We start from the raw sequence: 18,173 nt of genomic DNA on the forward strand, positions 1-18,173 counted from the left end.
CATTTTAACGCCAGATGGTGTAATTCTATATGTAGGGCTTTTTCAGTTGTGCCGACAAGTGTGACTTGGAATGTAGAAAAGAAATCCATTAAACACTTATCTTACTCACCTCCACTCTATAACTAAAAATAAAACAGTATTTAAGCCTTCAGGGCTGATTCTATTCTTAGCAAATACAACACAGAGATTTGTCATTGCCTTAACAGTGAATGATATGTAGGAAACATAAAAGGAATAGTTGCATGATTTTTTAATATTTTTTTTTTGCCTCTCCACCCTAGTCAGTCCCATGACTTCATGTTTGGCTCTTCTTTTCCAAAAAGCATCAAGGCTTCAGAGGAATAACTGTGAGCCTCTGCTAAGTTTTGTTTAGGAGAATGTTGTCAGCGTCTGGATTAAAATGCTCAGATGGGTAATTGGTAACTGGAGGCTGGATGATTGCAAAACGTTCTTCAGGCATGAAACAAAAACACGTGCATTCTGATGCCCCTGCAGTCCAGGTTAGGAGTTGGCAATATTTCATCTAGGAAATGAATGACATGAATCACCGGATTACACCAACGTTCCTTGCACTCTTTGTAGTCTTAAGTGTTGTCCAAGTGTTTATCCATCCATCCGTCCAAACATAATCTAAAAAAAAAAATGACCATGTGGGTTTGTTTTTTTCTCTCTTCCTTTGATATTAAACCAGATTATTCAAAAACGGCATTTTACATTTGCTTGTGTTGTCTTTGATCAATATTTCAGTTGTTTGTTTTTCTGAAAAACTGAAGTGAGACATACATCCAAAAAAAAAAAAAAAAAAAAAAGGCAATCAGGAAGAGGGCCAATATGTTGTCCAGTTCTAACCTGTGATCGACTGGAAACACGTTCAGGGTGTTAATGAAACGTTTGCTGATTTATTTGTTGTTGTGTTTTTTTTTTTAAACAATTTCTGTTTGCTTGTTATTCGGGTCAAACCTGAGATGTTTCCAGTTTCACTAAGAGACTTTCTCAATGCAGGACTTTGATATTCCTCTGAATGAAATGTACTTCAAGTAAAAATACTGACTGATGAGAAATTCACTATATAACCTCAATTCACAAAGAAAGTCAAGGGAAGAAGTGATAAACCATCCCTTCAGGTGTTGTGTGTCTCACATCATGGCTGTTTCATGAAGAAAAGATACAAATAAATTCCACTGATAGCTTAAACCAATGAAATAAATTCAAAATATCTGCGGTACACAAACCATAAAAATAAAAGTGGTGTTTACAGCACACATAACAATACAATCATTATTACGTTATTATACTCATAACTCATGAAAGTCTATCGTTCTTATTTTAGAAAACTTACACATCTTATTAAGCAGTCAGTAGTATTTTATAGCTTTTATTCTGTTTTAAAACTTGAAGGGTTTGGGTTCAATCTGAGTTTTGAGGAACTGTGAAGACTTGTGACTGACCAAAGAGAAACACATCAGATGTGAACTCTGTTTCCTAAAACTGTTTTCTAAATCCACCAAAAACCTATAAAAATGTTTATATTCTCTTAAACCTTCATTGAACAACTGAGTGGGAAGCATGCAGTTAGCAATTATTGAACATTTAGAGGACAACAGCATGTCTTGAAGGAAACTGTTAACCTTCATTTAACAGGCGCAGGCAGGTAAACATCTTGTTCCTGAGGTGTATTAGTTCAACCTGGTGGTCCTGAAGCTGTTCTGGGAAACATCCCAACAAAGTGAAAATAATTAATTTCTTATCAGTGGCTTTTTGAGGACAAATAGGACTAGAAGCTGGGTTAAATGAGATTAATTAACAGCAATCCAAGCCGGAATGTCTCTGCAGCAAATGTCCCTCTAGCATTCTGTTCACCAGCAAAACACATTTTAATCCACGTACTTTCTGTATATAGCATTAATTCACATTAAAGGCCAGCTTTAGATATGGATCAAAACATTAATACAACCTTAAGCAAAAAATGTGTAGATAATCCTTAATCCATCAAAAAAATCAACTCCTCTCAGATGATCAGGAATCATGTCCTTTTATTGTTTTTATTGTTAAATGTTTTTTCAATAAGAAATTTACTGACTTTTTGTACGCTTTCATGTTGACCGAAATAAATAAATTCGCAAAAATTCCTGAATGCATCAACCAATAACCAATATATTTTCAGATAATTGTGTGAAATCATATTATAATATTGCAATTTCCTGAGTTGTTGGCTGCAAAAATATGCCACATTTCAAGATGTTTGGCCAAACAGATGTGAGGTACATCTGCTTGCCTTAGAAACGTAGTGAATAGTAATGACAATATAAAGCTGCAGTTTTGACTCACACTCTATTCAGCTTCGTATATTGAACATAGCTCTCTAGATTACAGCAGTGACTTTCAGTGAATTTTTCCAGAGTTGAAAGGTCAGATGTAAATTTTTGCTCATAAGCCACGACAACTTTAACCAATTATTACCATATTGGTAATGTAGTCTCTCAGGATTGTAACCTGAAAATAACCAATATGTCTTATGAAAATCCATAAAACAAAATTGTGCCGCTATACATTTTACCCACATTTAGCACCCCTTAGTTTTGGATCAGGCTGAAAATGGGCACATTAAGCATCATTAATTTGAAAACTATTGATAAATCTTGAATTGTTCTAAAATTAAACTCAAATATTGTTTTTTTTGCAAAACTATTTATTAATTAATTTATTTATTTTTGCATAAATTATAAATTAAGCAAACTTCAAAAATCTTTTGACTCTTTTTAGTCAACCACTTTTAGTATTCGAAGTTTTAATTCAATATGGCTTTAGGCCTTGGGAGCAGTTATCAAAAATGAGGTTCACAAACTTTGCAAGTCTTCTTCTGTTTAGTATTACTCCGGTATAATTTTTATTTTAATTTTTTTTCAAAACTCACCTGATTAAGCATGATTCAAAAAACGTGGGAAATAAATATCAGTCTACACATCTAGCAAGTTGTGAAGGAAATTTTTAAAGAACAAATGTTATTTTAGCCACACCACCTAGTGGTCAAATTAGGTAAATTTTCCTCCATTCCCAGGGGTTGAAATTCTAAATGACTGACAAAATGTTCACTGAATTCACAGGTCAAAGGTGAGATAGCAGCCACTTCCACTTCAAACATTCAAACATCACATTGAAAGTGTGGCCTTGTGGTGCGGTTTTCAACATCTATTCCACGTTTAGTGTAAATCCATCAAGTTTATAATCCAGATCGAAACCTTTGAACTCTATAGCTCCCCCTATCACCAAAATTGTAAAACTCAAGACATTGTGCATCTTGTCCCCTGCTAGGCTCGAGTACCTACAAGGATGAATGGGTACAGACGATGGATGGATGGACGGATGGATGGATGGATGGATGGATGGATGGATGGATGGATGGAATTGCGCTCTGTCGCCAGGCCTGCTGTTCTTCTCTTATGGTTCTCATGGTAATGACACCCACAGTGTGAGCATAAAACATAAAAATCCCTTCAGGTAGAGTGATTGATCTGAACAAGCATTAGTGTTCAGGGAATAACATTAATGCTGAGAAGCAGAGGAAAAGTCCCTACGGCTCTTGACGAGGGAAAAGATCTTTCCAGCCTCCAAATGGGGGCTGATAAGTCCCCCTGGCACTGGTGGCGACTGATGTTATTGATGCAAAGCCTACTGTCCCCCCACCCAGCAGTCAAAGGCACCTATTCAGCTGTCGGTGACGTCACATCTGCGTCAGGGAGCTGGGAGAAGCAGACATCACATGACAGCACTCTTCTTTTTCATGTGGTGAGTTGAGGAAGGAGACTGAGGAACACTGGAGCTTCAGCTGTTAATCTTTCAGGTTTTTAAATGCCAAGTTCATGGAAGAGAATTATCTTTTCCTCCCATTCCAGTTCAGTACCTGTGTAATTCACAACAGTCAAAAGTGATGGCCGCCACATATAAAGTGTCCAGCGATATCTGAGCCCTGTGGCATTTAGTATGACCTAACATGTCTGATTGGTTTATCACATAACTGAATGAAAATGCCTCTGAAACAAGAAAATATGTGGGTGAATCGGAGCCTTGTTTTAACCGAGATAAGAGTGATCGTGGCCCTAGCAGAAAACTCACAGCGCCGCTCTCAAGCTGCTTGGTTTTCAGTGTCATCGGTGCTGTGGGGTTCGCTGAAGGAGAGAGCCAACCATTACTCAACCCAAACGGTTTCTGCTTTAAAGACAAGAAGAACAACAAAAAACACAAAGATTGGTTTGTTTTTGACAAACAACTCTTGTCACAATTGTAAAGCAACCTTAGAAGAGAGCACTGGTAGAGCACCCTATAGAGATCAAAATCCAGATGCTACAGTGCTTTTAAAAAAAAATCATACTTATTGATTGTTCTCAAATGTTCTCATGGTATAACCATAAACTTCTATTTGTTTCATTAAGTTGAGTGTAACTATGCAGTAGAGGGAAATTTGTTTTGAATTTTGTTGTTGTAAAACCTCAGTATTGAAGGCTACTTTTGTGTAATTAAATTTTTGCCCAAATACTTGTGTACTGAGGACTTTCAGAGGTTCGTTAGAGAACACTAGCAAAGAAAGACATTGTTGAAAGAAAGCCATAAAAAAAAGACCACGTTTTCAGTCTCCTTCAATCTATTTAGAAGACACAGCAAACACTGAACTTATTTGAAAAGCGCTGAGTGTGGTCTAAAACCAACATTGCACGTCACCCTGAGCACAGCGAGGCCGATAAGAGTTCACGACAAGACGGATGAAGCTAAATCCAGGGCAACGTTGGAGGAAAGCGGGTTAAAAGAACTGCGACTGCGGAGGAGGTTCTCTTCTAAAACGTACAACTTTAAACATCGAGTCAGTTCTCCGGTGGAACGCTTTAGATCAAAGCATATTCATGTGTTTTAATGACCCCGTCAAAGTTCAGACCTAAATCCAAGTGAAACTCTCTGGCAACACTTGAATAAAGCTTTTCACGGGAGCTCCCCTTGCAGTTTGAGTGATCTTATTTTGTACGAAAGAATCAGCAAACCTTTCACTCTTCTGATGGAACAGCTGACGCAGACATCGCTCTGACCGCTTGCTTCTGTAATTGCAGTAAAAATGCTTCTACAAGGTGGTGACCCCAGGGTGGCTGAATACAATCCTATGCCACACTTTAAGATTATTTGCTGTTGGTCCACCACATAAAATTCAAATTCAACGCATGATGCTTTTTGGTTGTAATAGGAGAAAATAGAAACAAATTGCTTCTCTTCGCTCTATAATTTGGTGGGTTGCTGGTTCGATCCCCGCTCCACCCACCTCTGTCACTGTGTCCTCGGATAAGACACTGCACCCGCCCTGCCTGCTGGTGGTGGTCAGGGGGCCCAGTGGCACCAGTGCATGATAGCCTCACGTTTCTCAGACTGCTCCAGAGCAGCTGTGGCTACTATCCAGTAGCTTGCATTCAGTCTGTGTCTGAATGACTGACTCTAGTATGAAAAGACTTGATAAAGCGCTATACAAGTACAAGCCATTTACCATTTACTGTTTCCTTTAGAATTGATTCTAAAGTTTTGTTCTTGACATTTAAGGTACTGATTAGATTCCTGAGGACATATCTAGCATCTATGTGGTGCAATCTTATGTGCCCCATAGATCTGTTAGATACAACGATTCCTTGCACTTGGATGTGTGAAGGTTCAGGCTGATTCAAAGGTTCTCTGCACCGTCCATGACTTTCAGATGAATCTAAAAACCATTCTGCACTCACTGGCTTTGTAATACAGCATGAGAGATACTTTTGCTTTGATCTTTTTATCATTTGTCTAATATTTTGCATTTTTCTGTACTTTGATGTCATTCTTGTACTGTCTGTGCAGCACTTTGGTCCCTGTTGGCGTTGTTTTTAAATGTGCTATCTTCAGTTTAAAAAATAAAATAAATAAATGCACTTGAAGAAAACTCAAAAGATTATGAATGATTTTGTAAGGCGCTAAGTTTTAAGTCAAATCTTCCACAGCTTGCCTTTGTGCAAGCTCTGCTGATTCCATACATCCAATCTCTGCCCTGAGTATTTCTGTAGACCTTGGTAATCTGCACACATACCAGAAAAGTTCATCCTGAGCAACTTTGATTAGGTTTGAAGGTGCTTTGTTGAGGCTCGTTAGAATATGAATAAGAGCACGACATCCTCCTCTTTCTTCTCCAAGTTGCTTCTGCACAACCTGGAGCAGCGCTTCAGGTCACTGACTCGCTGCATTGAGATTGAGCTTTTTTTTCAAACCAAACCCTACAGGTATAACATGGCACAGTTAGATAGAACAATGCATATTAAATCAATGTCTTATCCAAAAACAAAGCAAATACTTAGTGTCAAATCTCAGCAGTGGTTATACATTAAGGCCTTATACTTAATGGATAGTTATTTCTATTCAGTTGCAAAGTTGGTTTCTTATAAAATGAGTCCTATAAATCTTTCAATTTATAGGAAAACAATTTAAAATCAACCACAGCTTACACTATATGATCTCCAAATTTATTCACACCCCTCTGAATAATACTTGGTAAGATTTTAGCAGTACAGCATTTGAAGGGAAATTAATAGACAATTTTTCAGATATCACAATGCTGAGATCTGAACCACAATCCTTTGATCCTAAGAAGTTGATATGATGTTAAAGAAAGACATAATGCCAACCCAACCCAACACGGTGCCAGGACGTTTTATCGGAGGTTTCTGCTCCACGTTTCTCCGTCTCCTCACTCTGAATGACATTATCTTGTCCAGTTTTCACAACTCCACCACCACAGCTGACGCCGACCTTGTCTGCTACTTAACAGAAGGAATGAGAAACTTAATAGCAGTTTGCAAAGAGTTTACAATGTTAGAACACAAATAGAATATAAACTTGAGAAAGGTCCTAAACACACATTAAGAAAATTACTGACTTATGTTGTATTTTTCTTGAGCTGGTAAAACAAACCTATATATAATATACAATAAACACTCCTATTGCAGGCACAATAAGCTAAAAGCAAATTTAATAGAGTATATATTTTTTTAATATTCAGTTGTACTCGATCATTGGCTGTGTCTGGAAATTTGTACCTTTTTAACGTTAGAGTGCTAGAGTTGCACATTTTAATAGTCGAGCACTCTAAATGTGGGCAGATACTCAAAATAAATGTTTCCTTTTAATCTGAGCTCCATTTGTGCAGCATCAACACGATTCAGGATTCAGCTGAGAAAAAAGAACAGTCCTGATTATCAACTTCCTGTCACTCTCAATGCACTCCCTCGCAACTCATTGGGCTTTTCCACCAGAAAAAAAAATCCAGCTAAGTTTATAGAGAGGCACAGTTGTGTGGTCCTGTTCCTGTTAAAGTTTCCATTATCTCTTCAAAAGCATGCATCCAAGACAAAAGAGTTGACACAGCCAACCATTATGTCACTAAGTGAAGAAGGCAGTGTTGGATAATTTTCCCTCATGCTGACATTTTAGAGATTTATGGTTTAAATAGTTTTGCCTATAAGGCAGAGCTGATGATTAAACACATGAGTCAAACAACTGACATTTAAAAGGAGACATGCACTGTAAGAAATGAGTTGTCACATTTAAAAATAGACCTCCACAATAATGAATGTGTCATACCTTTAACAAAGTAAGACTGGGAAGTAAAGTTATATTTGTCTTCAGTTTGCAACTGGTACTAAATGCTAATTTGGCAGTATTTCTCCCCTGTATTGGGGTAAATCAGTTTAGTTTAAAAAGATTTTATGGATCATTTTATGATCCATAATGAGACTTAGCCATATTTACTAAGAAAGATGTGTTTTATTCTTTAATTTTTATTCCTCTCAAATGTCCCAGCAATGACCCCACAATACCACCATCCCATGCTACATTATGCAGACGCTAACTTCTTCATGATGACTGTTCAAAGTGGCTCCAACTCTTCTACGACTATTTATTCGACCACTTTGAGGCACTTCGCATAACACGCTGAACTTCCTTCCCTCGCAACATGGTCAGCAAGGACTGTGAAACAATCAACGGTGCCTGAACAAGCCAAAGTCAGCCAAGTTCAGCTTCTTCTTCCAGAGAAATAACATTACAGCTCTTATTTTTTTCTCTCCACACAGTCCGACTGTTTCAAAGCGCTTGAACAAGCGTCTTATCAGAATCTGCCCCCTCCACTCAGAAAGCCAAGCCTGCAGCTTCCTTAGCATAACCTTACTCGTTCCATGCCACTGCAGGCTCAATTGTGCGTGAACTCTGCTGTCTTGGTTAGTTCCTTGATGTTGCCTGTATGTACTCTTTCAGCTTTAAGCTGATTTGTGCACTGGAAGTCTGCACTCATTAAATCTAGTCTGCTGAGTTTTCCTCCCTTTGTTGCTGTGAAAACTCCTGTTTTCTGCCTTTCTACTTCCTTCTCTTGTTTGAGGCTTGAGCAAAGCGTGCTCCGTCCTTTTGACTTCATCATTCGCTGACGAGCAACATCATCTCTGCTCTCTCAGACTCCGTGTTGTATATTCGACTGATTCAAAGACGAAAAGGAGTCGGGTGGATAATTCAACTGAACTTTAGTGAATAATAAAAAAGGCTGAACGAATCATACATTACAATACACGACAGAGTGTAGGTGCTCGGCTAACATAGCTCTTTTTTTCTCGGTAAACTCCTCAATTCTACCTCTTCGTCTAATCTCCCGTTCTTCTTGAACTTGTGCAAAGCATCATGGGATATTGAGTCCATTCTGTTAAACGACCACAAATAGTCAGTTTTGAACCAGATACTAACTATAAAATGCTAACTAGATTTATGAACTAACTGCAACTAAAACAGTTACCCGATATTAAATTATAATATCCCAAATAATAAGTCCTAAACAAATCCTGGTTAAACCCAAAACAAATTCTCAACACTCCGACCTGTGACGTCTGAAATCTAAAGCACCTTGTTTTAACTTTGTTTGTGATGGCTGTGAAGAAGAAATAAGATCCACGGTTCCTATCTGGAGTCTTCACATCCTGAACAAGTTCCAAGAAAGACCCGGCCCGGGTGGAGAACCCAGGACATTACTGCTTCAAGCAAAATCTGTTACTCCAACTATACACCCAAGAAAGCCTGGTGAAGAGGGGAAAAAAAGAGGGAAAAAAAAAATTCAGATATTTGTCTTCTTTTGTCAAGACACAAGATAACTAAGGAGATTTTTGATCTCAACGAGTTTTATTCTGTTTAAGAAAAGGTTGAATGAATGAATGAAAGAATGAATGAATGAACCTGCCTTTGACTACAGTGTTGGTCAGGAGTTTGCTTTGACATTTCATCCTCATCAGGTTAATTGTCGCTTTCAAGGATGCAATCAACGGCCTCAATAGATTTGGAAACAAGACTTGTAAATTTGTCATGTATAATCTGTGATTCATACATTAATGGTTAAATATTCAAACACGTCCTCTTGTGTATGTGTTCTGCTGCATGTGCTACAGTATTGAATTCTGAATGTGGGATATTGCCACAACAACACCAGGACAGTCTCCATTAAAGCACTGAGAGTGAATTCCCAGACAGTCACTTTGTCTTTGAGTGTCCCCAAGTAGTCAGATAATATTAGTCCAACCAATCAGAGGTGATCCATTTAGTTAAACCTTCAATTTCAAGCATCCTGAATGCCAATGTGAACGGCTCTTCACCAGCGCAGACTGAGTGTTTGCGCAATGTGAAGAAGTTTGAGCTTCTGGATCATTGCTGTGATATTTCAGTAACAATTTTGTGTAAATTTGTTTACTTGCTCAATGTTCAAGCTGTGCGAGGGCTTCTAGATTCAAAAACTTGTCATGAAAAATTTTCTGTGTTACAATGCAAACTGTCTAATAAGGCTATTCCAAATACAAAAAGTAAATATGCAGTATACAAAGACTGTACCAAATGTCAAGCAGAGTGGTGGCAACAGCTTGCTGAAAGCTTGTTTGGCTGTCAGTGAGCCTGCTGTTTTGTACAATGTCGATGAGAAATTATTCTTGAACTTTACCTCAAATCATAAACTAGATAATAGATATTTGGCCACAGCTGGTTGTTCCTGCTGGAAAATGAATTCAAAGGGATACCAAAACTACTTTTGGGGTGGATAGAGCTGATTAAGATTGAGTCTCTGTTATGGCCCCATAAAGAGTTTATAAACTATTCCTAAATATTGAGTCAGTGCCAGGAAACCAGCAAGTTTAAATGGGCTTGCACACTTCTGACCAGAAAACTGTGTGTAATTTTGATCCTGTTTAGAATAGGGAAAATCCATTCAAACATGTGCTTCAACTCTTGTTTATTTAACTTACTGGAGTTTTTTTTGTTGTCTAATCATAAGGCCTCATTTAGTGTTTGACTTTCCACTACGTGTAAATATCTGATTGGCACATCAGCCAAAGGCAGGAGGTGTTTCTCATGGGGAAAGGAGACTCCTGCTGTGAGAAATAGGTTTAAAGAGCAGAAAAGTGTTCTTCTGTGATATAGTTTAAGGCCCAAATCAATGTCCAGATTAAGTTTTGATGTGCCTGAGGGTTGTCTTATCATATTGAGACAGATGACCCGTGTGTGTGTGTGTGGGTGGGTGTGTGTGTGTGTGTGTGGTGAGGGGGCATGATGCCAGGAGATGTAACGAGGTGGATCCTTCCCTTCAAGAGCGGCTGATCAATATGCTGCTCAGACACTCTCTTTACAGCTCGAGCACTATTATTTTTTAACACTGCTGACACAGTTCAATTAAAATTGTGCAGTAGATAAAAAAAAAGAAGCCTGGATTCAGAGGGGAAGCTTTCAGTTTCAGTACATTTAATCATCTGCTTGCCGTTTGAGTTATATTTTACAGCACCTTATATCAAAGCAGTCACATCCTGATGAATTTTGATCAGCACTTGAACACAACTTCATCTCTCTGTCTGCGTGTGTGCAAGCGCGCTGAGTTATGCCAAATCACGAATCCTCTGTCACCACTCCATCAGGCGCGTTTAGGAGGAGACAGAACAAGTGTGGAAGTGATTATATCGAGGTGCCTCGGAGCTGTACACAGAAATCTGATCAATATTCAATCTCAGTTATTTCACCCCACATTACCATCCCACTCCGCAGCGCTCAATGTCTGGGAGAGAGGGGGTTCCTGTCGCCTGCTAGCCAAGGGGGCAAGAATCACTTCATCACAGAAACTAACTGGATTCTGCGTCAATAAGGGCCGATTAGCCTGCATGGTTTAGGTAGATGGAGATATCCCGGTGAACATCTGAGATGCCAAGAGGAAAACTTCCATCAATGAGTATTTGTGTGGCCAGACGTTTCATTTATTTGTCATTTCTGTTCTATTTAGTGGAGAACAAACTCCATGTGTTAAAAGTAGCTTGCAGAGAAAGTAGTAAATTACTGCTTCAAGTAGCGCAATCCTGACTAATATAAACAAAGTGTTGAAACAAGAAGCTGTTAAATGAATGTCATTTTAAGCTGATGAATCACCGCAATATGCATTGCTTTTGTAAATATAAAGTGAGTCTAAATTTCCCACACAGTTATTAATAGCTATACATTAGTGGCTTAAAAATAAATAAACAATGAAATGCAATTATGCCTGTTTGTAACTAAAACGAAGCACAAATATATATGCAGAATATGGAAAAACTTTTGCCACTTGTTTGTAAATGTATCTTATATAATTTCCATCACTACATTTGCAAAAGAAAATCTGAAACAGATGATACTTTTACTTAAACATCTCTTCATTTCCTGCTCATTTCTGTAATTTGCAGACGAAGCTCTGTGGGGCTCACATCAGTGTTAGTGTTAACCACTTCAAAAACAGCCACAGAAGGGAGAGTTTGCAAAGGTGGATGTGAGGAATACCAAGAAGATGCAGGTGATCCCTTTCAGATCTCAGGCTTTACTCGAGGTAAACAGAAACCAAGCTTAAAAAGATGCACACGAAAAGAAACACGCACATCATGAAAGCAAACAGGTTAATGTTTCACTTTAATCCTCAAACCTTTTCACCGCAAATTACATGATAAAGGGCGGTATGAATTTGTGCTCAGCCAGCCTGACTAGATATTTTGTAGAACCACCTTTTGAGTCACGATGCTTTCACTTTACAGGTGTTTAGTCTGTTAAAAACTAACTCTGGTTTGTCTCTCCCCCTCAAGTTTGTGAACGCAGCACTTACACTAGGATGTCAATCAAAGCATCGGTAACGATTCTGACACACGGTCTTGGTCAGGTCGTTTTGGTTGACGTCCTGGTGTAATTCCCTCTCAAATGAACTTCACAGCAGTTTTTTTTCCCCCATTATTTTCTCGGAAGAGTTTTTGCGGCGCTAGTGGCTCGTATTTTTGTCACAGTAGGCAGACAGGAAAGAGGGTGAGGAGAGGAGGGAAGACGTGCGGCAAAGGTCGTCGGGACCGGGAGTCGAACCTGCGACGTCCGCGTCAAGGACTAAGGCCTCCAAGCGTGGGGCGTGCTAACCCCCTGCGCCACCACAGCAGTTTTTTAATGGTGTCAGCATTCTCTACCTCTGCCAGATGTAGACCCTAAGCTTGACCCAAACACCTTCCCATAACCAGGGACATGTTGCATTCTGGCCTGTGGCGGAATAAACAAGCTAATAAACAAAAGCAGCAGGTCTTTGTTGTGAAACAAAAAGCCTACATGCATCTTTCAAGATGTCTTACCAAAATTCAGCAGACATACTTCTCCAATAGTTTTGCCTGAAATATTATTCAGAAAGATACAACTAGGAGAATTGAATTCTCCATCTTTTGGCTCAGACCACAGCAACTTCTTCTTGTATTTACCATTTGAAATGTTGAAATGAAATGCTACACCTGCAAATTGGCATTATTAAAGCAATAGACTTTTATTGTTGAATGTTTACTTTGCCTGGATTTGCTCAGTCCAGTGCTTTCGCTTGTCTGGTTATTTCTTGATCTCTTTATATATATATATATTTAGATAAAATGCACAATTATAACTACTAGAGCCCTACTGAAATGGTCACAATTAGTACTCTAGTCACATTCATCCCCTGAACTTTTGAATGCCTATATGACTGATGGTGTTATTTCTAGCAGGATTTGAGATAAAGGTACATGGCAGATGGGTGTTGAGTTTGCATTTGTGTTAGCTTTGCTGACTCAAAATCTGAAGGCCTAAAATACAAAAGAATGAAGCAGAAAGACAGATTTAATTAAAACAATATGCATGCATTTTTCCTTCGTAAGCAAACACAATGTATCCTACAGGCTCAGGGAGAAAATAAAGTTGACAATGAAGATCACAGTCTACTTATTAAATTGTTTACTCTGTTTGCATCTGTGGTCAGTAATGTACTCACAACTAGAATCTTGTTTACTTGGTCTTGTCTGAAAAAATCTCTTTTCATAGGTTTCCTGATGAGTCTGGCTCTTGTGAGAAGAAGTCGGCAGCATGATTTCTCTGAACGCTTACATGAAACCTCAGAACACTGTATTGATCTCCAGGTCATTCGTCTGCTATATAAGTGCGTCAAAACTACCAACAAAGGCACAGCTGGGTGCGTGCAGCTTGGTTTCCCACACGGCCTTGGGGGAAAGTGTTCAGGAGCACAATGCTGGTCATTATGACAACTAAATACAGAGCATGACTCCACTTTCCAGTTTGTAGGCCTATTTCAGTGCACGCTGGTACCAAAGTTGGTTTTGCACACAATTAGGTACATTCCTGTATCCTATATTATTGATTAAGCTGACCCTTGTTATTTTAATAAAATAAGTCAAAAAATGCTATTCTTTGTAAAAATGTGGAGAAAAGCTAAATCAATTATTTTAAGAAAAAACATTCTAATATGAATTATCTCTGTCTAATTTTCAATCAGAAACAAATCCTCCCCTTAAAGTGTCCTTGTCATTGCGATGTATTGTATAATAACATAAGAATAAATGAAGAATAGCAAAGTTTTTGTGAACATATTGTAAAAGATTGAAATACCAGAACCATTTTTTTTAAATAAAATAAATCAGTGTATTTATTTTGTTCTTTAAAAAACAAAATAAAGTTGTTGTTTTTTTGTTCGTTTTTTTTTTTTTTTTTTTTTTTAATTGAAGCTCTTGAAGTTTTCAGTGATTCTATTCAACACATTTTCACCTTGGCATTGCAGCAGAAATCCTTCCAAATGCGCCTCAAACCAATTAAGATGTACAGATGAAGAATTTCATTTTTAAATTAAAGCACATAGTTTTGGTTTCAGTTGAGGACACAGGATTCAATCATGAATCAGAAGGCTCTGTGTTGACGGGATGATATGAAATAATCTAGTCATAAAGTTGACAGATTTTTCCCTATAGAAAGTGTGGCCTCTTGGTAGACCAGAAAGGAGGAAAGTTTGCCTTCCTTCAACTATCTGAAGGAAGGCAGGAAGCAGCGTGTTTGCTTTCCACCAGGACAATAAATCCAAACAGACATCAGAGCTATTTAAAGTGCAAGGAGCTGCAACAAGTGTTGCCCTCATGGCTCTCCGTCAGCGGTCACAAGACCTCATCCCCTGTGAACATTTTTTAGGAACAAATGTGAGAAGAAGGGGAAAAAAAAAAATCCATTGGCATCACAAGACAGAACTGGAATGTGTTTTTTTAAATTTTTACTTTCTGAAGAAGTGTCAGAAAAAGGGTGGTCGATCGTGAGCTCTATTAAAAAACAACAATGCAGACTTTGTTGAGAGAGAGAAGTTTTAAGCACCCAGAGCGGTATTGTTGCGGCAGGGGTGCAGTGGAAAATCTGATGACTGACCAGTCGCATGTAATCTGCGGTCAGATTTACCCAGCGTGCGAATATGTGCGTAAACAGGAATAACTGATTTCAATGTAAAGTGTCTTTGAGTGTCCTAATAAAGCTTTACATAAGTCTGACGTAGTTTCATTTTGTTTTATTTAAACTGTGATGGATACAAATCCGGAAAACACACTGTTTCTCTTCTCAGAGTTTGTCTTTCCACCCTTAAGCTACTTCTTGGAAAGCATGAAAGTGAGCTTTGTGGACCACAAGAGATGCATTGAACAACACACTGTGCTCAAGCACTTATCCAACAAAAATGGATGTTACAGAGTAACTCAAGCTCCTTTTAAACAACCGTTGTGGTACAGCGCTGTCCGAAAAAATGGGTAAACTAGCACAGTTAATGTCAATTTACTGCATGACTGATGGCACAGATTAAGTTTACTAACTGATAAAGAGATAAAACAAATTATTAAACATTTAGAATACATGAAAATATATCTTAGTTCAGTTCATAAGCTGAAACTCTTCTTTTTATAAAGACTCAATTACACACAAAGTCACACCTTTCAATCTATTTTTGTTCATTAGAGGATTATGTGTCCGTCGCTCTTAATGGTTGTGAATGGCTTCATGGTAAAGCATTGTTGTGATGATGCACTGAACGGGGAGTTCTGGGAAGGTACAGGTATGTTTTAAAGAGACATCAAGACATCTTTTCAAGACATCAGATACAATTATGATATATATATTTATTACAACTGAATGTAACGCCATTGTATTATAAAATGACACCATTTGCCTGGAAAAAAACATTAGTAACTCTCCTTTAAGTGAAGAACGTTATTCTTAACAATGTTTTTGTTGAGGTAAGAGGTTTATAGGATCTTTACTATAAAGACAAGACTGAAATTGAAAGAGACAAACATTTTGTAAAATGCAAGCATTCAGCCATATATTTTAACCACCTTAAAAAGTTTTGATTAACTCTTTCACATTCCAACCTGCCTTTGCATTGGTATTTATTTTATCATTTGATTTGAGGGTGCAGGGTTAAAAGTTAAAAGTTATAGATCACGTGCTTTCATTAGCAGGATGCAGCAAGATGAAACGTTGCATTCACAGGCATATTTGTTGTTGCTGCAGCAATAAAAGTACATGTCATCGTGATTTTCGCTTCAATTTGAATCAATTGCGGATCATTTTTTTGTAGAAAAGACTATTGTTCTTTACTATCTTTGTGACAATTTTTAATTGTTTTATTTTTCTTTTACAAATATTGAACTTTTCTGCATTTTACATAAATGATTTTAGAATTGTACCCATGTTTTGCTTTATCCCTTTCTGACTGTATGCACTTTAAAAATAGCAACAAAAAAAAACAATAAGCAAGTTCACTTTTATTTTCAATTGTACCTGATTTAAATTGACTAAATTGCACATCTGTTTTTTATATTTGCAAACAAGACTACAAATGTTCCCAAACTAAGAATTCTGCATTTGCTGTGGTGTGAAAACATGTTTGTTCCCTTCCTGATTTTCTTTCTTTCTTTTTTTTTTTTGCATGTTTGTCACAGTTAAATGTTTCAGAACATCAAACCAATTTAAACATTAGTCAAAGACAACACAAGCATGCACAAACAGCAATTTTTAAATGATGATGTCTATTATCAAAGGAGAAAATAAATCCAAACCTATGTAGACAGCAGGGGACTTGGCCTTAAAGGAGATGAAGAGGAGCAGATGGAGGAGGATGGAGAAGAATAAGAAAGTCAGAAAAAGGAAAGGAAAAATTAACAAACTTTCCTTTTTCTTCCTTCCTGCTCCACCTCTTCCTTTCCTACGCTTTGAATCCACATCACTTTCTTCTGTTATGCCCGAGTCCCGTGCCGTCTATCCCCAGGCTGAGCTGAAAATCTAGCCAATCAGATTACTCAGGAGCGTTACCTCCTCCAATTGACAAATACATTCACTGAGTAAAAACAAGCACTACTTTCTGGCGAGTGCAGGTGCTGGTGGAGGAGTCTGTCTTATTGCACACTGTGCTGCTTTCACTGGCCCATGAATAAATGGAAATCCAGCAGCGGGTCTCTCCTCAGAGATTTTGTCATTAATGTAACGCCGCACTAAGCCCTCTTTGTGTGTTTATAAACGTGGCAAAATAATTCCTCAGGACATATAAAATTCACCTGTTATTGTGCAAAATATACAGAACAAATTATGTTGTTGAGATAATGGATTTATTAAATAGAACAGGTTGTAATACACACATATATTTACATAGCATCTACAGTATCGACAACAGAATTATATGACAATGAGGTTTTCATTTCCTTAGACCAGCCTTAGAAAATCCAACCTTCACCATAAAACAAGAGCTGACCGGCAACATGCGCTACGTTCACACAACTCAAACAGCCTGAGAATAAATGAGGGATTTGTTTCTGCCCTCCTCTCTGTTCTGATCCAGAAATTAAAACCTGCTCCAGCAATTTTATCTGCAGCTATTTTCTCAAGAATACTGAAGTGGGGACACATTGTTCTGTACTATTTTGTTCAAACTTCCCAACGAAAGTGATAGAAGCACATTTGATGAAATGAATTTAAGGTAGCAGGTGAGAGAAGATGCCACTGAATCCAACTCCACAGTTGAATAAGAAAACCAGCATTTTCCAACTTTAGCTTGGACTGACACACAGCTCACTCTATTCTAAACAGCCAGAAAAGGTTAGCATTGACTCTCAGACTCCCTCCAAAATATTCTGAAAAGAAAATCTACAAGGGAATTTGTTTATTTATTTATTTACTGTGTTGCTGCAGCAGTTATCTCCCGCAGTTCCTGCCCCTGCCTGCTCTGATGCTCCTCTGTGTGTTGGCAAAGTAAATTTAGGTTCTGATTCAGCTACTTCCTCGCTCGGGAACATCAACACACATCTTCCTTGCACGAACTGCACGTTCGGATAATTTGTTCAATGTCACTTGGTATTTAGAGTCTGAGAGAACAGGAAGCTGCAAAATAAATGACATTTATTTTTGTTACATGTTCTAAGAACCATATATCCGCTTCACTACAACACACTACTACTTGATGTTGATTTGCCTTAAACTCGAAGTCGGAGACACATGAGTAACAGACTCAGTAAATCATACTGACATCTTCTTGTATGTGTATAAAAACATCTTTCATAATTTCATGGTACTTCTCTTGCTGCCGTCCACTCCTGAGACGCACGTCACTGAGATCTCGCCACCATCTCTTGACTGTAAGCAGTGAAGAAGAAGAACTGTGGAGGAAATCATGAGATGTTTGTCCTTGGAATGAAAGGACTGCTGTTGGGTTTATTGAGTTACAGCCGGAATGTGTTTTTGCTGCAGCAAAGGTGCTGCTGGTGGAGGTCAGGCATTTC

This window comes from Gambusia affinis, linkage group LG09 (genome assembly GCF_019740435.1).
Source record: "Gambusia affinis linkage group LG09, SWU_Gaff_1.0, whole genome shotgun sequence".
Taxonomy (NCBI): domain Eukaryota; kingdom Metazoa; phylum Chordata; class Actinopteri; order Cyprinodontiformes; family Poeciliidae; genus Gambusia; species Gambusia affinis.